The sequence below is a fragment of the Microtus oregoni genome, unplaced genomic scaffold (genome assembly GCF_018167655.1).
Source record: "Microtus oregoni isolate MIOR12 unplaced genomic scaffold, Mior012 000016F_ref0000370, whole genome shotgun sequence".
NCBI classification, from domain to species: domain Eukaryota; kingdom Metazoa; phylum Chordata; class Mammalia; order Rodentia; family Cricetidae; genus Microtus; species Microtus oregoni.
Window position 1 is genome coordinate 10,659,174 of NW_024543075.1, and position 23,327 is coordinate 10,682,500.

Below are 23,327 nucleotides of genomic sequence, written 5' to 3' on the forward strand. Positions count from 1 at the left end.
ACCTTACACCTGTCAGAATGGCTAAAATAAAAAACACCAATGATAGCCTTTGCTGGAGAGGTTGTGGAGAAAGGGGTACACTCACCCATTGCTGGTGGGAATGCAAACTTGTGCAACCACTCTGGAAAGCAGTGTTTCGGTTTCTCAGGAAATTCGGGATCAACCTACCCCTGGATCCAGCAATACCACTATTGGGAATATACCCAAGAGAGGCCCTATCATACAACAAAAGTATATGCTCAACTATGTTCATGGCAGCATTGTTTGTAATAGCCAGAACCTGGAAACAACCTAGATGCCCTTCAACGGAAGAATGGATGAAGAAAGTATGGAATATATACATATTAGAGTATTACTCAGCAGTAAAAAACAAGGACTTCTTGAATTTTGCATACAAATGGATGGAAATAGAAAACACTATCCTGAGTGAGGTAAGCCAGACCCAAAAAGAGGAACATGGGATGTACTCACTCATATTTGGTTTCTAGCCATAAATAAAGGACATTGAGCCTATAATTCATGTTCCTAGAGAAGCTAAATAAGGTGAATCCAAAGACAAACACATAGGCATCCTCAGGAATATTAACCTTCATCAGGCGATGAAAGGAGACAGAGACAGAGACCCACACGGGAGCACCGGACAGAAATCTCAAGGTCCAAATCAGGAGCAGAAGGAGACGGAGCACGAGCAAGGAACTCAGGACCACGAGGGGTGCACCCACACACTAAGACAATGGGGATGTTCTATTGGGATCTCACCAAGGCCAGCTGGCCTAGGTCTGAAAAAGCATGGGATAAATCCGGACTAGCTGAACATAGCGGACAATGAGGAATACTGAGAATTCAAGAACAATTGCAGTGGGTTTTTGATCCTACTGCACGTACTGGCTTTGTGGGAGCCTAGGCAGTTTGAATGCTCACCTTACGAGACCTGGATAGAGGTGGGCAGTCCTTGGGCTTCCCACAGGTCAGGGAACCCTGATTGCTCTTCGAGCAGATGAGGGGGGGACTTGATCGGGGGAGGGGGAGGGAAATGGGAAGCGGTGGTGGGGACGAGGCAGAAATCCTTAATAAATAAATAAATTTAAAAAAAATAATTATAACTATCTTTCTTCAATTCCATCAAAGACTCCAGAGGGACATAATATTACCTAAGTTAACAGGAAGTGCATTATAAGCAACTTCCAAAACTCTAGAATTTATAGAGACATCCTGCTGCTTGAACAGTCATCCAAAGTTCTTCTGTAACATTGGGGCATCCATCTTCAGCCTACAGCCCCTTAGTATCTGGCAGACTTTTCCATGAAGTGGGAAATTTCAAAGACAGTTCTGCCTGTATTGGCAGTTTGTCAGTCACTTTCTTCTGTATCCTGCAGAATGTCTGGCAGACTCTTTCATGTAGCAGGAACCCTGAAGGACTGTCTCACCTTCTTTAGGCAAGTTCAGCAGTCATTTTTCTATGGATCCTGCATTTTCAGTTTATACAACATACCATCAAGTAGCCTAGGCAAGAGAAGTTCCTTGCCCAAATGGCTAACAAACTCCATAAGGAGCCTCTCTAATGCCCATCATCCTCTTGGAGTAGATTGGTGCTGCCAGGAGTAGATGTGTCTTATTGTCATAAAAAGTCCTAAGTTCTTAAAACATTTTAAATGCCATATTCTGTTAGTCTTTGAAAGATTTGTAGACTACTTACCTTTCTAAAATATATCTCTGTACATCTAGAAAACCTAACTAACATGACTAGAAGCTTGACTATCATAAATGACTATCTATTAACCTGCATCTTTTAATTATACACTATATTTTTAAATGAGCTGCACAAACACAATACCTAAATCAAAAGCAGAAATATACATATAACAAAATTGACCTTAAATTTATATCAATAGACCAAGATCCATACTAATGCACAGTATTCACATCTATAACATATCCCCTTTAAATGAAAACAAACATTTATAAACAATATTTGGGAATTTGGACGTAGCTTTCTCCAAACTACTTCCTGCTTTTTGTTGGGCTAAGCATTTTGGGGGGTTTATGGAGACTTTTCAGGGGATCTTGCTTCATCAAACCACATTAGTCTGGAAGGAATACACAGGTTCTCATCCTCTGTGAAAACAAAGGCAGGGCTTCCTTTCCAAAGCAACATATCCTTAGACCCAAATTTTGAAATCAAGATACCTTTAAAGTATATATGTTGGTTTAGCTTAGCAGCCCTTAGAATCAAATATCTCTCTGTACTTAGCTCATTCACAGTCAAAAAATTCAAAGAAAAACAATAAAATACATATTCCAGACTCTCTGTGTATATTCCATGTTTACATGGTTTATTTTTCTTACTCTATTACTTTTTCTACAAGATTAATATTTATTTTATTATCTTTACTCCTTTAATCTATGACTGCCTTACTCTTTTATATTATAACTGTCTATACTCTTCTCTCTCTCTCTCTCTCTCTCTCTCTCTCTCTCTCTCAAGGCTATGTACATTTATCCAACACTGTGACCCATTTAAAGATTTTTTTTATCTTAGAGGAATGCTCACTGCCTCTGAGAGCCATGCACACTGCCCCACCTCCAGGATCATACCATTAAGTAATTTGTAACACGCTGCTCACAGACCCCATTTAAGTGCTTGGCCTCCTGAAATAGCCAGAGCTGTTTGTGCAACTAGCATGAACCAGGGAGCCCTCCCTTAAAGAAGCTACATAGCCTTCACTGCCAATGCTGAGTCAGGAAGACCTCTCTTAAAGGAACCATAGCACTCCTGCTCACTACCAGCAAACAGAGCCCATCTGAAAAAAAAATGCAGCTACTAAGAAGCTGCACTAAACTCTGTTTTATGTCTAGAATTTCTTTTTAAGCTCTCTTGGGTTTTATGTGGATATAGTCAGCCCCACATTGGATGCCAATTTGTAGTAGGAGGCTGCTTATTTGTTTCCCGGCTGCCCAGACCTAAAATAACCACACAGAAATTGTATTAATTAAAATACTGCTTGACATATTAGTTCAGGTTTCTTATTAACAAACTCTTACATTTTAAATTAACTCATTTCTATAATTTTGTATTTTACCATGAGGCTTGTGGTTTATTGGTAAGGTTCCAGGGCATCTGTCTCCTTTGGCAGCTACATGGCATCTTCCTTATTCTTCCTTCTTTTCTCCTCTATCTCTGCTTGGAATTTCTGCCTTGCTATATACTGTGCTGCCATAGGCCTAAAGCAAATTCTTTATTAACCAAGGGTAATAAAACATATTAACAGTATAAAGAAGGGAGTCTCACATCGACCCATCACATGGATAGAGATGAAGACATGGGTCAAGGCAGGGAAGAGAAGCCTGGAGTGAATAGAGACAGAAGGAGCCAGACATAGTCCAGAATCCTGCAAGCATGGTTGGGAAGGGTTGGAAGCACATTCTTCCTCCATAACCAAGTTGTAGAGGACCCAGGATTTAATACCCTGGGTTGGGTGGCCTGGGTTTGTAAGCCACTCACAGCTGCCTAGCAACAGTCAGAGAAAGGGAACTTGTTGCCAACCCACACACAAAAAAAACAGATGTTTGGTAACTCCATTTTACATTGGGCCATTTGTGCTCTTGTTAATACTTTGAATGCCCTTGTCTATTAAATATCCTAGATATCCATCCTTTGTTAGAATTGTAGGTTGCAATATTCCATCCCTATTTGTGGTAGCCTTTTCATTTTTCTTATGTCTCTTTGTGAACAAAAGATACAACTTTACTGAAGTTCAATTTATTCTCTGAAGTAATAAGGGCGGCGGCGGGGCTGCGTCCCCAACACCCCAGCCGCCTGCCCGGCTAGCTTATGCCCCGAAATAATTACACGGACACTGTATTCCTTTAAGCACTGCTTGGCCCATTCTCTTCTAGGCTAATTCTCACATATTAATTTAGCCCATTTCTAATCATCTGTGTGTAGCACCCCAAGGTGCGCTTACCGGGGAGATTCTAGCCTAGTCCATCCTGGGTCGGAGCTTCATCCCGGGAGCGGGGCATGGTGTCTCTCTCAGGTGTCTGCTCCAGAGAGCTGTGGAGTCTCTGACCTCACTTCCTCTTCCTCCCAGCATCCTGTTCTGTTTACTCCTCCCACCTATCCTCTAACCAATAAAATGGGCCAGGGCAGTGCCTTTATTAGCCAATGACCTTCCTCCATCAGACCTGCCTTGAACTCAGGGTGAATTTGCCTACTTCATCCTCCTGAGTGATTGTAGTTGTTTTCTGAGCCTTTGTATAAGACAGCTTTATTGTAAAAAGAGCAATGGGCCACTTCCTGCCACCCAGCTCCCAGCTAGTTTACACCCGAAATAATTACACGGAAACTGTATTCATCTAAACACTGCCTGGCCCATTAGTTCCAGCCTCTTATTGGCTAACTCTAACATTTTGATTCAACCCATTTCTAATAATCTTTATGTTACCATGAGCTCATGGCTTACCAAGAAAGATTCAGCATGTCTGACCTGGCATCTTCTCTGTCTCTGCCTTCTTTCTCCCACCATTCTGTTCTGTCTACTCTGCCTATCTAAGCTACTGTCCTATCAAAAGGCCAAGACAGTCTCTTTATTTAACCAATGAAAGAAACACATAGAAAGAAGACCCTCCTACACCACACCTTCACTGACTCCAATTCACAAAGAAGTTCTACCATGTTGTATTATAAAAGATGTTGGTCTGTGATTTATCACAGATTAGTATCTGTGAAGTGTGAGAGGAAAGAGTTCAGATCAGCCTTTCCTCAGTGAACTCTAGGGCTGAAAAAAAGTTTACTTGGTTAGGATGAATCTGTCCTTGTAAGGATTATTGCATTGTCTTTGGAAATCTCATAACAGTTTTGTGTCTGTGTCAGGGTTCCTACCTTGAGAACTACTGACATTCTGGGCCAGCTCCTTGTTATAACTGTCTGTCTGCCTTGTGTATCGTAAGATGGTTATGGACATTCTTGGCCTCAGGATATAGCATCTCCCTCCCCACTGGCAACAACTGAAAATGACAATGTTTAAAAAAAAAAAAGAAACCAAAATTGTTTTTTGACAAGAGAATTTATAAATAGATTGTGAAATATTTAGCTGCCAAATAGTGAAAATGAATGATCTTGAGATACAAGTGTGGACACGGGTAATAAAAGCAAATCAAAATAATGACAGAAATCAATAAAATATTTAAAAAATTACAAGAAATACTAGAGGCTAGTTCTTCAAAAGTAATCAACAGAACTTTCTCAGAAAAAAAAATGTTTTAAAACACACCAAGAGCCATTGTCAGGAATGAGAAGGGAGGCACCACTACAGAGCCTATAGATGCTGCCTATCTTTTGAGTTGCTTGCGGACCATATCTCCCTTGAAAAAAACTCATTTTGATTTCATCACTTTTCCCTTTGGCCTTCTCCAGATTAAGAGATTTAAAAATTAATTTTGTTGCTAAGCTTTCATATGTTACATGAGTTTCAATATTGTTTTCCCAGTCTATGAGTTAGCCTGATAACTACATGGTATTTCTTAGTGATGAGAAATTATTAAAAATAATTGGATTTATTCAACTTTTATTAAATACTATTTTCTTTGAGAACTTTCTAAAGACACATTTTTCCTACCCAGGGCGATAAAAATGTTAACTGTTCTGTGTTTTTAAAATATTTTTTAAATTTTGAGCTAGGCTTTCATATAGCTAAGGATGGCCTAAAACTTGCCACACAGTCAAGGATGACCTTGAACTTCCAATCTTCATACTCTACCTCCCTAGTGTTGAGGTGTCAGGCGTGTACCACCATTCCTGGCTTTGAAAAAAAGTCTACTTTCACATTTCTTAGTTTATCTGTAGTTGGTTGGTGGGTTTGGTGGCAATGGTGATGCTATTTGTTTCTTTCAAAATAATAATGGATTATTCTGTCATCATTTACTGTCATTCATTTTGTTTTTATTGTTAGTATCTACTAATAAGCTGTGCCTGCTCATTATTTTCTATATTTCCATATGTCTCATGTTGTCTTTTGTGGTTCTTGTTCTTGTCCTGTGAATTCAGATTTGTTCTTTTTCTAGTAATATACTGTCTTTCCCCTCACTTTTATAGAATTTACCATTTGATAGGACAAATTCTTGGCTGTTTCTCATCCATCTTTCTGCAAATGCAGCCTTACTGGTACCTTGACTAGGCAGGTGTGACATGTCCCTTATGTCACCATCCCACACACATGGAGATTACAGCCATCAGACTGCAGAGAATCCCACAGGACCCTGGAAATCAGCTACAGCTCATGTTAAAAGGCTCTTCCAATGGAATGTTCTGGAAGGATCTAGCATCCAAGTGCTCACTTAGGTCAGATTGCAGAGCAGGTAAGAGAACCTGGGGCAGGTTCAGAGGCTTGTTAAGTCCTTAGGGGTGACCTCAAGTGAAACTGACAATGAGTATTGATCTATGGGACATGGTCTTGGGACCTTATCGGATACCTGTCCAATGGTGCTCTTTAGGTTGCCAGGTTTTCTTCTTCCTTTAGTAGCTTCACCTAGCCCTGCTGCAAGCCCCCAGGCCCCACTCACCTTCCTCTGTGTCCAAGCCCCCACTTAGCTCTGGTGTGCATCTCAAGCAGCTTAAGCTGCCTTCCTTGCCCTTTGCTCCCATGTACTCCTCTTCATTTGATTTTGTATCCTATGCTTTTATGCCTCTAAATCACTCCTAGCTTGGAAAGTGTTTAAGGCTCCTTTGTATAGGTATCTAGAGGTGTTAACTCACTCCCCCATGCCCGTGCATGTGTGTGTGTGTGTGTGTGTGTGTGTGTGTGCTTTTCACATTCCTGATACTTAGTGGACCTGCACCCAGTGGTTTCTTGGGCCTCTCTCCTCTTAGTCTCAGAGAGGAAGGAAAGGCCACACCTGGAACTGACAGTGAGCTGCAATTACGGAAGCTAATGCTGGTCTCTCACTAAAGTTCAAGTTCATTAGTGAAACTCCCTTTGTCTTGTCCTTCTGCTTTCTGATGAACTGGTACTTATTTTGCAATCAAGAGTAAAAATGTTGAATTATAATAATAACTAGCCTCATTAACTCTTTTGGGAATGCTAGAGTGCCCAGAAGCTCCAGGAGGGCAGAAATTTTTCTATCTGCTGTGTCCATCACTGTGACCTCAGTACCCACGCCAGTGCCCCATCATGGTGGATGCTGAGGTAATGCTTACTGTGGGGGTAAAGAAATGAAGTTTATCTGATGCTTCCACGAGCAGTCAGTGTGCTGAGGGCCTTCTCTCCTCCTCCTTCTCTCTCAGCACTCATAATAATCCAGTAAAATAGAATGCACAATGCCTCCTTTGTAGATAGGGAAACTGAGGCATAGGGACATACAGTGGTCTAGGTAGTACTGGCCTAGCTTGAAAATCTCAGAAGCTGTGCAGGATGTAAGCCCGCTTCTGCACTGATCCCTCAGCCTCACTTATGATACGAGCCCCATCTTTGACTGTCCAGGTATAGAGTCTAGGAACCACTGTTGTCATTTCTCTTCCCATGAATACATGGCGGGGTGTGGGGAGGCCAGTAAGTGCATGAAAAGATGCTCAATGTTGTTATCCATCAAAGAAATGCAAGCACAGTGGGCTATCAGTTCACATGGATTTGGGTAGCTGTAAGGAAAATGTGACAATATCAAGGGTTGGCAAGGATGGGAAAGTAGCAGCAGTAGAAACAAAATAAAACCTGCCTGTGTTGTCACTAATGACAGAAGTTGATATAGTCACTTTGGAAAATAATTGGTTTGGCAATTCTTCAAAATATAAACACAAAGTTACAGTATACCTCGGCATTTCAGGGTATGCAGGCACACAGCTACATGAAAACCTGTACACAAATGTTCATGATAGACTGGGTCAGCCTGAATGCCCATCAGCGGATGAATACACACCAGCTCACAGGCAGTCTTTCCATTTAACAGAGTATTACTCAACTACGAAAATGGATAAAGTCTCAGTGCATAGCTAAGTGAAAGAAGTCAAGCAAGAAAGTCACACATCCCATCACCCCACTAAATGGAGTGTTTAGGATAAGCTAACCAGAGAGCAAAAGTAGATCAGTGTGTAACAGGGACTGGGGTGATGAGGGCATAGGGGGTAACTGCTAATGGGCCTGGGGTTTCTTTGGGAGGTGACAGAGATGCCCTGGAGCCACTGAACTGTGTCTGTCATGTTTAAGATGGAAACTTTATGGAACACTGGTTTAAACATAATCGTCTGGAGGCTGGAGGAGCATGCATGGCTCAACTCAGCAGGAAGGGGCGCGGTTAGAGAGAAACTAGAATGACAAAGATCCAGGCCTTCTGTTCTAGTTTTATTTCTATTGCTGTGATAAAATACCCCAAGCAAAATCAACTTAGGTGAGGAAAGGATTTGTTTTGGCTTAGATCCTGCTTGCAGTCAATCATTTTGGAAAAGCGGGGGTAGAAACTCAAAGCAGCAGCTAGTCATGTTGTATCTACAGTCAGGTGCACTGGGGATGAAGCCACCAAGCTGCCTACTTGCTGCTGCTTCCACCTGGCTTTCTACTGTCCCCAAGAGCTCAGGAACACCTTCCTAGAGAATGATGCTGCCCACCATGGGCTAGGGCTACATCAACTAGCACTCTAAACCAAGACAATCCTCCACAGGCATGCCCACAGGCCATCTTGGTTTAGATAATTTCTCATTAAGACTTCCCAGGTGATGCTGGGTAGTGTCAAGTTGACCCTAAAAGCTAACAGGCACTACGTCATCAGACTTGACTGAGTGATGTCATCAGGCTTGACCTAGTGAGACTGACTCTGCTGCTTCCTGCCTGAGGCTTTTTGGGGAAGCCCTGGCCTTCTTGGGTCCTGCTATTTTCTTCTTTGCATGAGGGAGGAGTGGCTATGGTAAGGGCTCTGGAGATTTTGAATTCTTATATGCCTCTCACCTCCAGGGGCGGTTTCTGTGATTCTTGACCCAGCACGAGCTTTAGTCTAAGCAGCAGGGGAAGGCAGAGAGGATAGGGAATGCTGAGAGCTTGTGGTTGCATTCATCCTTGACAAAAAGCCCAAGAACTCGAGGGGAAAGCCTTCCAGGTGAGAGCAACCTCATTCTAATTGTTCAGCATGGCTGAGAAGCTGTTAGAGGGCTCTGCAGAGGCTCCTTCGCTTTCTAAGCAGGGATCCAGCTAATGGCAGGAGTGTGGGCAGGTCTCTCCAAGCCTGGACTTTTCCTCTGCTGTTGGACTCTTAGATCTAGCCCAGTAATGGCGCCTCTCCTCACTCCCTACTCCAGTTGCTTGATGTGCTGTGTGCAACTAATGACTCTTCTAATGAGAGATTTACCACGTGGGGCTTTTAGACGCTGCACCAGCCTCATTTGTCCAGCTCTTGGCAGAGCCTGTAATCATCTCAGTGGGCTCCGGGAACCAGGCTTGCTGCTCTGGCAATCCACCCCAACAGACTGACAGTAAGAAGCCACTAGTCCCATACCCAAATGTCATGTTTCTCCACCCTGACATCTTATGAGAATATTTTTGCATCTTGTTTCTCTAATGAACCTGAGTTGACAGGTTTCTCTGATGTCCCTGGAGTCATCTTTGTCAGCTGGGCTTGGGTCATCTCTGGTCCTCTTTTGAAGAGGTTTCAGAACTGTCCTATTTTCTATCCCTGTGTTTGGTCGTCCTCTAGCCTTGAACTAGAATCTAATCACCCTTGTTCATCCTCTAGAAAGCTGTGTGCCTTTGCTTAATGATCTGGGAAACTGGGCTCCTATGACAGACTGGATGCCACTCAGGCTGAAACTGGGAAGGAGGCTTCCTCTTCTTAGTCACCATTGTCCCCAGTGTTTTGTAATAGCTGTTATGGTAAAACACCACAGATCCCCAAGGGGCACAGCGTCAGAAACGCTGCAGGTCCCCTCAAGGGGTGGCAGTGGGCAGTGAGCACAAGACCACAAAGGGCCATGAGGGCAGACAGTCCCAGGCAAGGAGCCCCGGAGTGGCCCGTGAGACATGAGGGCCAGCAAGTCCTAGACAGGGAGCTGCATAATGGATGAGAGACCTTAGAGGGGCAGCCACTCCCACGAGGAGCCCTGCATGGTGGGTGAGAAACTGAGATGGATAGGCATACCATGCAGAGTGAGGTTGGATATTTATTTAATAGGTTATGGAAGGGAAAGGAAAGGGGAGAAGGGGGAAGAGCAGAGAGAGACAGAGAGAAAGAAAAAAGGAGAAACAGAGGGGAGAAGTGGGGAGAAGGGAGCAAGGCAGAAGCTGTGTCTTTGGGAGAGACCTAAAAAGGAAGAAGCTCAGTTTGGAAGCAGAAGGGAAATCTACCTGCCTCTATGGTGGATGAGGGAAGGAGTAGGCGGGGTTTGTCTCTTAAAGGGACAGGACAATAGCCACCTGGACAATGACTTCCCCAGAAATCAAATGGCTGAATGACTTCAGTATGGTAGAATAGTGATTTGTGTTCAGCAAGCTTGATGAAGAAGAAAGCATAGTTTTAAGAAGCCCAGTACAAATCAGGCCAGTTTCTTCTTAATGAAAGGACAAAGTTTAAGTGGTGACTGCCACCCTCTCCCATGTACCTTGGCTCACACATCCTCAAGATTTCATGTCCCAGTCATGTTAGGACAGGACTCCAGGAGAGAACAGGGCCCTATTCTGCAGTCCAGGAAGAGATGGGGCATTGAATCCTTGATTGATGCCAACCTGCTTAGGGTACAGCTGAGTGGGATCTGGAACCTAGTGTCTGTCCTTGCTGCCTGCCTGGACTCTTCCCAGATGGGGCCAGAGGAACAAAGACAAGATGCTCTTCTTCCACCAAGTCTTTCTACTCCCATGAGTCATGGTTCTTCACTTAGATTCCTAGGAGGGGCAGGATGTTTAGTACCCACACCTGGGCCCTGCTTTCCCTGAGTGGGGCTGCCCACTAACTCTGTAGATAACTCATGGAAAGAGAAGTCTCCCCTTCCCTTTCATCTCCAAATCCCTTCTGAAGGAGTGTGGACCATACAGCACTGATCGCCTATGTTCAATTGCAGCCATCTGCCACTGTCAATCAGGGCCTTAACCTACTTCCCATTTCCCCCTCACTTCACGCAGGCAGTAGCCTAGAAGAAAAAGATAACTTTTTAAAAACGGTGGCTTTCATGTGGCTGCGAATATGGTCTATGCATCTGCCTCCCTCCCCTACAGACTTCTCAGGAAGATAATATAGGGCTGTGGAAATTGCAAGACCTGAGTTCAACCCACAAGAACCAGCATAATAAAGCTGGGCACAGTTGTACAGGATGTAATCCCAATGCTGGGGAGGCAAAGGCTGGTGGTTCCTTTGGGCTGGCTGGACAGCCAGTCTACCTTACATTAGTGAATTATAGGCCAATGACAATGTCAGAGACTAAAGCTGACTAAAATCTAAGGAATGGTGCTCAAGTTTGTCCCCTGGTCTCCACATATGAAAGAACTATAGTCGACCTAAGAAAATATTGTGTAAGATCAAGACAGAGTCACAGAATGAAAGGCCAAGGTGAAGTTGCAAGAAAGAAGGAGAAGCCAAGACTCAAATATTTGCGCATCTGCTGTATTCAGTGTTACTCATGTAGCCACAATACAGAGGCATCCCAGGTGCCAGCTAATAGATGAATAGATAGACAGATTGGCATCTATCTGTACGACAGGATGCTACTCAGCTTTCAAAGGACAGGAATTCCACACATGGATAACCCGGAGGATGTTATATTATATGAATGATACCAGTCACGCATGCTGCTTGTATGTTCACCTCAGATGTCATTCCTAGCACTGGGGACTCATAAAGGTAGCAGGCTAGGAGCCAGGGGCTGGAGGGGTGTCAACAGGGAGTTTCTATTGTGTAAGGATGGCTTCAGTTTTGTAAGATGAGATGTTCTAGGAGCTGGATGGTGGTGACCGCTGTGTCGCAATATAACTGCTCTTCATGCCACCAAATCTCATGCTTAAAAATGAAAGAGATGGGAAATGTTGCCTTATGTATGTTCACAACAGATTTTTAAAGCCACATGTCACATCCCTCTCCCCATTAGGCTCTGGCTCTTCAGGGACAGGGACTTCTGAGTGTCATGTGTGCATGTTCTTCTGGTGCTGTGCTTCTCCAAGGCTGGGGTGGTGGAGCTGCTGCTCTGATTGTGAGCAAGCCTCACCAGGAATGTGGGATTTGTGCATGCCTGACCGTGCTGGGTGGTCTTCACAGTTGAGGATTGTGCCCCTATGCTGCCTCCTCTAGAGGAGACTCACATTCCTGCCCCTTAGCCACAGAGCCCCTGCATTAGATTTCCAAGGTGCTATGCCTCATACTCTGGGGGTCTTGCTCAATTATGTTCCCTAGGACTAAAAAATCCACAGACTTCTAAAATGTCTTTATTCTATTCCATAATTGACAAAGTATGTGGACGGTGTGAAGTAATAAGGGGCGGCAGGGCTGCGTCCCCAACACCCGGCCTCCCATATGGCTAGCTTATGCCCCGAAATAATTACACGGACACTGTATTCTTTTAAACACTGCTTGGCCCTTTAGCCCTAGCCCTTACTGGCTAATTCTGTTATCCCGATCAACCCATCTCTAATAATCGGTGAGCACCGGTCTTACCGGGAAAGGTTCAGCATGTCTAACCTGGCGGCTTGCTTCATGGCGTGTGTCTGCCCAGGAGCTGGGAGCATGGTGTCTCTCTCAGGCATGTTCTCCTGAGAGGAGAGCTGTGGAGTCTCTGAGCTCACTTCCTCTTCCTCCGAGCATTTTGTTCTGTTTACTCCTCCCACCTATCCTCTAACCAATAAAATGGGCCAGGGCAGTGCCTTTATTAGCCAATGACCTTCCTCCATCATTTCCCCTTTTTCGGTTTAAACAAAAAAAAAAAAAAAAAGGCTTTAACTTTAACATAGCAAAATTACATATAACAAAACAGTTATCAAGTAAAAGTTACAATAATCTTTATCATAACTAAGGAAAACTATAACTATAACTAACTATTCTTAACTCCATCAAAGACTCCAGAAAGATATATTACCTAAGTAAACAAGAACTAAGAAACTTCAAACTCTAGAAATGACAAAGACATCTCGCTGCCTGGACAGTCACCCAAAGTTCTTTTGTACCGTTGGGGCATCCATCTTCAGCCTTCAGGCCCATGGTATCCAGCAGACATTTCCATAAAGCAGGAAAATTTAAAGTCAGTTCAGTCACTATCTGTTGTGTCCTGCAGAATGTCTCGCAGACTCTTTCAAAATGAATCAGGAACCCCGAAAGATCATCTCACCTTAGGCAAGTTCAGTAGTCCTCTCTCTGCGGGTTCTCTGTGTCCAGTTTATGCAATAGTCCAGGCAAGAGCAGTTTCTTGCCCAAATGGCTATCAAAACTCCATAACGAGCCTCTTCGATGCCCATCTTCCTCCTGAAGTAGATTGGTGCTGCCAGGAGCAGAGTGTCTCATTGTCATGAAAAGTCCTCAGTTATCAAAACATTAAATGTCCTATTCTGTAATCTTTGAAAGACATGAAGAACGTCTATCTAAAATATATCTCTATATATCTAGAAAATCTAACATGACTACAAGCTTTGCTATTATCGATGATTATCCATTAACAACTTATATTTCTTAATTATACAGTACATATTTAAATGAACTACACTATCATAATACCTTAATCAAAATCAAAAACACTTATACATATAACAAAATTGACCTTAAATCTCTATCAATAAAGCAAAATCTATACTAATGTAAATTATTCATATCTATATCATATCCCCCTTTAAATGTAAAAGAACGTTTATAAACATTTTTTGGGAATATGGGCGCAGTTATTTCTCTCCAAACTGCTTCCTGCTGAATGGGGGCGTCGTTAATTAGGTCTTTCATGTTATAACCTGTGTGTTAGTTTCATCTAAGTTGGCAGTTGAGCAAAGCAATTTTCTGAAGATGTTCACAGCAACCCTTCAGGAGGGCGTGGTCCATCATACCAAATCGGGATAAATGCAATCCACAAGGTCTGACCCTCTGTGAAAACAAAAGAAGAATCTCTTTTCCAAAGTATCATATCCTTAGATCCAAATTCATAATATCTATGTTGGATTAGTTTAGCAGCATTTATAAATAAATATCTTTTAGCATCTGTTGCTCCTTCCTCAGCATTTAAATAATTTAAAGAGAGCATAATAGCATACAGTATCAAGATTCTCTGTGTATTTTCCATCTTTGTGCAGCTTTGTTTTAACCTCTATTTTGTTTATTTTTACTTTTAACTCTTTGCTTTTTGAGACAGGTTCTCTGTATCTTTGACCTGAAGTAACTCTGTAGACCAGGCTGTCTTTGAACTCTCAGAGATCCACCTGTCTCTGCCTCCCAGGCATTCAGGATTAAAGGTGTTTGCTACTACACCTTGAACTCACAGAGATCTGTTAGTCTCTGCCTTCTAGGCACTGGGATTAAAGGCGTGTGCTATCACACACAACAACTCTCTTTCTTTTTTGGTTTTTTACTTTAAGAACTTCAACTTTTAGCCTGCATATATTTTTAACACAATTTAAACCATTCAGAAATTTTCTCTGTCTTTGAATCTCTCTTTACTGTATATCTCTCTTTTTATGACCACATGATTCTTTAATTTACCAAGCAATCTCAGTAGGACTAAAGGCGTGGCTTTGCCAGCAAGATCCAGTCCATTCCTTAGCTTTCCAGCCTCATGGCGGATATACAGGCTGTAGCCATGTTTACTGTAACAACTGTATGGCATTTCAGGTCCCTGCCAGCAAGTGAGCTACAACAGACAACACTCAAGTCCTCTCGGTAGCCGGCCCTCCTGCCTCAAACAGTCAGAGTTTGCCCTGGCAGGATGGCCCAGAAAGCCGGCGTTTTTAAACGGCGCAGCTTTTTTCCTGCTACGGCTGAAAACCGAAAAGCATGCATTCAGCTTTTCGTCAACACCATTTAAGTGTTTCGTGGCAGGACCTCTTAATGAGCTGCAGGTTTTGCAGCTAAAGCTGAGTCAGGAAGCCTCTCTTGGATGAGGCGCTTGCTTGCCTCTAGCAAGCAGAGTAGAACCGAGAAATTGCTGCTACCAAGAAACCAGGCACAATGCTTTCACTTTGTTTTAGAATTACTTCCCAAGCTGTCTCAGGCTTTATGTGGAAGCAGTTGTCCACGTGAGCGCCATATGAAGTAATAAGGGGCGGCAGGGCTGCGTCCCCAACACCCGGCCTCCCATATGGCTAGCTTATGCCCCGAAATAATTACACGGACACTGTATTCTTTTAAACACTGCTTGGCCCTTTAGCCCTAGCCCTTACTGGCTAATTCTGTTATCCCGATCAACCCATCTCTAATAATCGGTGAGCACCGGTCTTACCGGGAAAGGTTCAGCATGTCTAACCTGGCGGCTTGCTTCATGGCGTGTGTCTGCCCAGGAGCCGGGAGCATGGTGTCTCTCTCAGGCATGTTCTCCTGAGAGGAGAGCTGTGGAGTCTCTGAGCTCACTTCCTCTTCCTCCGAGCATTTTGTTCTGTTTACTCCTCCCACCTATCCTCTAACCAATAAAATGGGCCAGGGCAGTGCCTTTATTAGCCAATGACCTTCCTCCATCAACGGTGCCTACCAACATCTGCCTCGAGGTCAGCCCTCCATCCGACTCAGCCGCTGTGACCTGATGGTGCTACGCCTCGGGTTCAGCCAGTGACATTCACGTGGCCTAACTGCTTACAAAGGCACTACTTATCAAGATAATGACCACGCCATGGATGCCTCATCCCAGAACATAAAGCTGTCCCCGTCCCAAATGACCCGTTTCATAGAAGGTCCTGAATTGTGCAGCTGGCCAGATCGCCCCTTTGGCCTTGGCCATTGCATCGCTCATGCTTGCGTGGTGACTCATGTGTGCCAGGATCATCTCAGCCCAAGGGTTTCGGTTCAGGAACTTCTGCAGTACGTTACTGGCTTCTAGCACGGCTTAAACAGCACATCACTCTCTGGTTGGCCACAACTGTCTCCCTTTACCTGTGGCTTCCCTGAGTATGGCTTGTTTCCCATCACCAGTGATAGTCTGAGAGTATCAAGTGGCAAACCACACAAGTAAGCAACTTGTGTTTTAGAAGCTGTGCATTACCTGCACTGAGGAGGTGGCTCAGTGGGTAAAGTGGCCGCGGCGTAAGCATGAGGACCTGAGTTCGATTCCCCAGAACCTACATTAAAAAAGCAAAAAAGAATCCAGTGTTAGGCTGAGAGCTGACTCAGAGGCGAGAGCCCTTACTGAGCCTGTGAAGACTGGAGAACAGATCCCAGTATCCATTGTCACAAGCTGGGTATTGTCCCTGCAGGCCTGCAGCCCCAGCACTGAGCGGGTTAGAGACAGGAGGATCTCTGGGGCTTGCTGGCTGCCAGTCTAGCTGGAAAGTGACAAGATCCAGGTTCAACTAGAGACCCTCCCTTAAAAGAGTAAGGTAGGCAGGTGAGGGCAATGTTGGCACACACCTTTAATCTCAGTATTCAGGAGGTAGAAGCAGGTGGATCTCTGTGAGCTTGAGGCCAGTCTGGTTCTAGAGGGAGTTTTAGGACAGCCAGGGCAGTTAACACAGAGAATCCTCTACCAAAAAACCAAAAGAGAAAAAATAAAATAAGGTAGAAAGTTATAGAGAACCCTCCTTTGACTTCCAACAACATATATGGGCATGTATACCAATACATACATGGGCATATGCAAAACACGCACACACACACACACACACACACACACATACACACACATCCCAGCATGATGTTGTATACTTGTAATCTCAATACTAAGAAAACAGAAACAGGCAGATCCATGGGGGTTATTGACTGGTCTAGGTCAATGGAAGACCCCTGTCTTAAAAAAAAAAGTATAACTGGTACCCCAAAGATTAATATCTTCTGGCCCTCCACCTGTGTGTGCGCACACACACACACACAGAGAGAGAGAGAGAGAGAGAGAGAGAGAGAGAGAGAGAGAGAATGAGTGAGTTTTACTATAGCATATTATAGTGATTGTTCATGCTTTATCATTTGTTACTGCTGCCAATCTCATATTCTGCCTGATTTTTAAATTGCACTTTGTCCTAGGTCTCCCAGTATAGGGAAGGCATAGTATGTAGATAGCTGATACCATCTGCAATTTTGATACGTCACTTGTGTCAGGGACTGCTTCCCTTCCTAGATAAGGGGGAATAACTGTGGAAGCCACTTCACATTGAGTCACATATAAATCACAAGAAAATATTCTCCATATCTTAGGGTCAAAGATAGTTTACTTGATTTTATGAAATCCAACCATAATAGCTATTGCAGTAGATGGAATGTCTGTCATATTGCTGAACTTGAGCTAGAGTAGTGTATAAAAACTAGAACTAGGTAGATTAAATTGTTTAACATTATGATGTTACCTGAGTATATTTAGTCCTAAGAAACTTTAAAATGGATTTATTTTTACTTTTTAAAATGATGTGTATCTATGTAAGTCTGTGTACATGTGAGTGCAAGTCTCCACAGTGTCCAGAAGAGGGCGTTAGACCATGTATGGTTAGAGTTACCAGAGGTTCAGATCCCCCTGGTGTCAGTGCTAAAAACCCACTCAGGTCATTTTGAAGAGTGATCCATTCTCTTAACCTCTGAGACATCTCTGCAGCCCTCTGGAGGAACTTTCATAGGGACTCACTGCTTAGTAAGTGACTGACATCGTCATAGCAAGTGAAACACAAGAAAGAAGGGACAGTTTGGGAATAAATCTTCCAACTCCAGACAGTGCTTAGAGGTTTTTTTTTTCCCTCACTCAGGTCTAACTGTTCCCAGCAGGAAGCTTTTAAACAATTCTCATGAAACTCATTTTCCTTGTCAAATGAGTCTCAGATGTTAACCCCCAAATTAATGGTAACAAGAAGCGACCTTAAGGTGGCTATCCACTGCCTGGTTGCTAGGTAAACATTCCAATGATTTCATCAGCCAGACCAGGGTGGAAGGTTGGAAACCTGACTCATTCTGAGAGTGGCAACAGATTCAAACTGTGGTCATGTTTCTCAATTTGGCAAAGCACGTTTTCATCATTAGATGGTCTTTGAAATGAAGTAAGATAGCTTTGAAGCATCAGTGGGACATGATCAAACTGTCTAGGGAAGGTACGTTCTGGTTTCCCCCTCACAGATATCAGAGTATAAGTGTTATACTTGTGTGGTGTCTACTTGGTAGCTTCAACTGACCAGACATCATTGGTACCAAGTTCCAGGAAGAGAGATGGACGTTAGGAGTCAGGCTGATTGACAGGCACAACAGTACATGCCATCACACTTGTCTGGGACAGGTCTGTGAGTTGACTCGCTCCCATCTAAAAGATGTTCCAGGCCTAACCCTTGATGGTTTGAGTATGACCTCATTGGAAAGCAGGGTCTTTGAAGATATTCCTATGTTAATGGGAGATCACACTGGAGTAGGGTAGTCCCTAGACCCAGTATCATTACAAGGGCAAAAGGATTTAGAGGCATAAGCCCATGAGAAAGACGGCTGTGGGAAGATGGAAGCAGAGGTCTGAGCCAGGTGGCCATGAGGCAAGAAAATGAAGGATTTCCAGCAACGCCCAGCATCTGAGAGTCACAGGAAGGACCCTTCCCTGGAGCCTTCAGGGGAAGCACAGCTTGTCCCTATGGACACCTCAGTTTCCAGCCTTCAGAGCTATAAGAGAATAACCTATTGTTGCTGTGATCCTCATGGCTTATGGCAATCTATTAACGGCACCTATCAACAACCTGTACAGACTCTAACACAGCCTTGGGTGTGCAGGTAGGAGCATGTCAGAGAATTCCTTTGAGAGGAGGTAACTTTGCACTGTGTCGGGCTGAGGGACTAGGAGATAACCCAAGGAAGGGCTGGGAGGCAGCACAGGTGGTCAAGTTGTGAGACAGTTCAAGGCTGCGAAGATATTCGAGGTACCCACAGCCAGGATGTGAAGCAGTCTTGTTTCGAGGGTTCCTGTTCTGGTTCTCTTGAGCCTCTGGGTGCCCATACATGGTACGCCAATGTTAAATTTTCTAAGCCATGGAGTCTCTACTCAAGGTCACTGCCGGTGGTGTTGAGGGGATTTAGCCAAGCTTGCCAGGAGGTATGGCTAGGAGTGACCTAGCCAAGACCAGGGAGCAGAGGGAAAGTATACTGATGCAATGAAGAGGAACCTTTCCATGAGACCAGCTTTGCCTTTTGGGAGGATGCTGGCAGTGAGAAGAGGCAGGGATGCAAAGGGTAAGGCTTCTGTACTGTCGGTAGAGGGGGGTATGACTGCTCACCAAGCATGTAGACAAGAGGGATGGAGTGCTGAACTCTAGGGAAGTTAAATGCTCTCCCTTTGGGGAAGGCTGAGTCAGGGATGACTTGGAGCAGCTGAGCTTAAAGGTGGTGCTCATCAAGGGGATCTGGACCCCCTGGGGAGATTGTTCCACATGGATGTATTAAGAGGAAGCAGAAGTGAACAGAAGGCATCAAGGAGAGAACTCAGAAAAATTCACAAAAGACCACATTGTTCTAGAAGTCCCGAATGGGAAGAAATCTCTAGAGGCTTAACTGAGGTTAAATCCCACAGAGACAGTTAAATCTACATCTTAAGCAATTTTTATTTATGAAATGTGTTTTGAAACGGTGAAAGGGATTATTGTTAAGGAGACAGAAGCAATCAAGAGTACCCTCTGACCCTGTCAGATTAGAAATGCTTTTCTACAAAACCCCCCAGTAGAAGGAAAGGGGACTGAGTGTACCTTGCCTCTGACACAGTGACTTAGATGCAGAAGGAAGTGCACTCAGGCACACACCCAGGATCCATACACTTCCTGTTTGCACGTGGCATTGATGGATTGATTCATTAGGCAATACACAGTGGCTCTTGTCGGCTGTTCTTCGGGACAGCTGAAGCTGTGTTGGCCAATGTGTAGGAATTTATCACGCTGTATGTACATCCTATGAGTCACCAGAGTGTGACTAGCTCTTGTCTTTCTTCGTTCTTTACCTTGCTCCACGTTCCCCCCTGTTTTGTCATCTGCTTGCTTGTCCACCTTTCTCCCCACCCCTTTCCATTTTTCTGTTTAAAATTCTCCTATGATGATCTTCATAGTCATCTTGACTTGATACAGACACCAGCAAGGGTGACTGTGGATCATTGAATGATTTTAACCAGTTGCTTCATACATATCAGTTGACTAGCATTGCAGTAGGTTTATATTAATTATAAAGCCTCCTCTCATCCCCTTGCTTAGAGGTGGGACCCAGATCCTTGCAAGTTGCAAGGTAGCTTTTAAATCAAAACATAATGACTCCCTTCCTGGTCATCGATCTGACGTCTATAAGGGAGGTTATTAGTCTTAGACTATGTGGGACTTGAGCTGTGTGTGCTGAAACACTGACGGGAGCATGGGTGGATATCTAAGCTTCCCAATGAGATCCTCAGTAGATAGATCTGGGGGCGGTACCACCAAAACAGATGTCTATTATCAATTCATCTAGTGTTGGCCCTGTTGCCGAAGGAGCGCACTTGGAGAAACTCTGCTATGGGGTAGAAAAGAGGGATAATTAGCCATCATAGCTTCTTCCTCCAAGAAACAAAGCCCTGAGACAGAGGTTGAGGGAATCAAGGATAGAGCATTCTCTAAGAGATGATCCGTGGGCCACTGAAGGGTACTCAATAGAGGGGGACCTGAGTGAAGATGTTGTCCAAGTAAAGGGATGGAGTAGCAATCCAGCAAAGGGATGGGGTAGCAATTCAGCAAAGGGATGGAGTAGCAATCCAGCAAAGGGGACAATGAGGGCTCAGAAGCATCAGTCCCATATTATGACTTTGTAGATGGAGAAAAGAGAAAAAGTGAGGCCAAAAAATTTTATGTATAGCCAGCCACGTGACTATAATTGCTACCTCAGCTGTGAATGAGTCTTCAGATATAAATCCTAACTGACCCATCCTTCAGTTGGTCAGGCCCTACAACCTAGGGCCTTTTTACCTAAGGGCATTTTTTCATGAGTCATTCTATTGTTTTTATAGATTGCCTCATACATGGTATTAATGTCACAGTCATATGCTCCATAGGTTTTTGGTTCCTTTCCATAGTGTGTCATTATGTTTTTCTGTGTTGTTACATAGACTTAATATGCATATGTGAAGGTTCTTTAGTCCCTCTACCTGAATCTTCCCAATTACTATAGTACAAGAAATATGATACCCCAAATATGTCCATGTTCTCATCCATTCTTGAGATGAAGACATTATCTTGGATGGTCCAGGGGGCCTCACTCTAGTCCAGGAATCCTTGTTCAAGGGAAACAGTAGGGAAGAGTCGAGGAGAAGGAACAGTGGAAAGAGCCGAGGCTGAAGTGAGGCAGGCACAGATTAAGGAACATGGACAGTGTCTAGCAACAAGAAAAGTCCAGGAAAGCAATCCCGCCCCCGCCCCCCCCCAGCACCTTCAGAAAGAAGTGCTGGGCTGCTCATTTGACTTTAGTCCAGTGTTGAACTTGACCTCCACAGCTGTAGAGGATGCATTTGTCTTGTGGACATTTGTTACAGCAGGCATAGGAAGCTTATCCATACTCCATCACTCATGCTTCCCAATCCCAGCAGCCTTCCCTTTCCCCCACTAGAAAAGAGGCTCTTCCCAAAAGCGAGTGATTATGATGACATAATGTTATGCTCTGCACATTGCACTGAGGTCAACTTAGTGGTGTCACTCAAGTTATTCCAGTAACCCTGTGAAGTAGCCACCTTCATATTCTCTATAACACAGGGAGGAACAAGGGTATGCCAAGCAGTGTGCTCAAAGCTGAAACGCAAGCCCTGGGTCTCTGTGGTTCAATGTTAGTGTCTGTGTGACCACTGGTACTACCACATTAGTGTTGCTGGACTTTGGCAGGGGCCACCTTGGCTTGTGCTCTTAACAGTAGCACCCTCAGCCACTTATGGCATATTTACCTGATACTCCATCCTTACCAAAGTGCTTTAATGAAGATCTCCCCAGGCAGTGAGGGCAAGGCCTGTGTTTGTGTAGGCGGTACCATTGCCTGCATTTATGGATGAAGGCAGGGTCCACAGCTGATACACTGAGGGCCAGCTAGGGCCAAAGCAGAGCAGATGAAAACCCATCGAGTCCCCAAGACTGTGCTGATTCTAACGTCCTCACTCCCATGCCATGCTACACAAGCAGGCCCGGTGACTTCTGTCTCCATCAGTCTTACTGTCAGGTCATCCGGAAGCAACAGCATTGCACAGGAGCCCCCCAAGCACCTCAGGTCTGATGTTAGTGCTTCACAGAAAGTAATCAGTGCGCATCACCTTGAATGACCCGTTGTCATTCAGTGACAGTCATAGATGGAGCCAGAGCCCAAGTCAGGACATGACAGAAGTTTATTGTCACTCAAAGACAGGATATAAAGGAGGTAGGCTTTGGGTGGGTTAGAGGTGACCCTTGGAAGCCCCCAGATTCAAATCCTGGCCCCTTCACAAATCTGCCAAACTTGACAGTACTGCGGCATATGATATTTTTTCTCTGAAAAATGCTTTAACCTCTATCTAAAGAAGAAGGGAATCATTTTATGGTGCTGGAGATGGAGTCCTCACCCCTACCCTGATGTCACCATATTCTAGAACTCTGACATAGCATGTTAAATTTAGAGAGCCTGTTTTTGACAGTTTTAATCTCTAGGACTAGCATCATCCATCGTAGTGTTTTGAAAAATCACATTCTACAGAATGTGGTCTTGGGGAGAGCATGCTTTGCCCCTGGTCTGAAGAGACTAGATCTCTGTCTATTTTTTTGCACAGACTCCCCAAGTCAGGTCTTCCTATGTCTAACTCACATTTCTGTAGGAACATCCTGGCAAATATTACTGTGAGAGATCTTGGGGTCACTGTCACTGTGGACCCACGGGTAAGCATGTCTCAGCTCTGCCTCAGGACCCAAGTTAGCTTAAAGATGCTCCTTGCTTTCATCCAAAGATGCTTTTTCTAAAAGCATCTTTGCTTGGAGTTCTAAGAGTCAGACAGGGCAGATTCCATCCATCAGGAAACTTAAGCCAAGAGAGGTCTTGCCCATGTGTCTCTCCTTCTCTACATTCAGGCCTGACCAAAGCCTTAGTTGTCTTTATAGCAAAATCCCCTTATGTTACCCCCCACATATCTTCACGCTCTCTAAAGTGGCTTGGCCGTCAGTCCCCAGTCCCCCACTGTTCATCTAGTTATGGTTGTATCGAGAAGCTGGCCAAAGTCAGTCTTGTATTTATGCCTTGATGCTAGAGATGCCAAGAAATGTAGAAATGTGGTTTTCTCTCTCTGA

General features: G+C 44.1%; 1 protein-coding gene across 1 annotated transcript in view; it reads left to right on the forward strand.

The window, feature by feature from the left end:
• CUNH10orf90 (chromosome unknown C10orf90 homolog) overlaps positions 1-23,327 on the forward strand; it is a 228,561-nt gene that overhangs the window by 123,720 nt on the left and 81,514 nt on the right. The window lies entirely within an intron of this gene.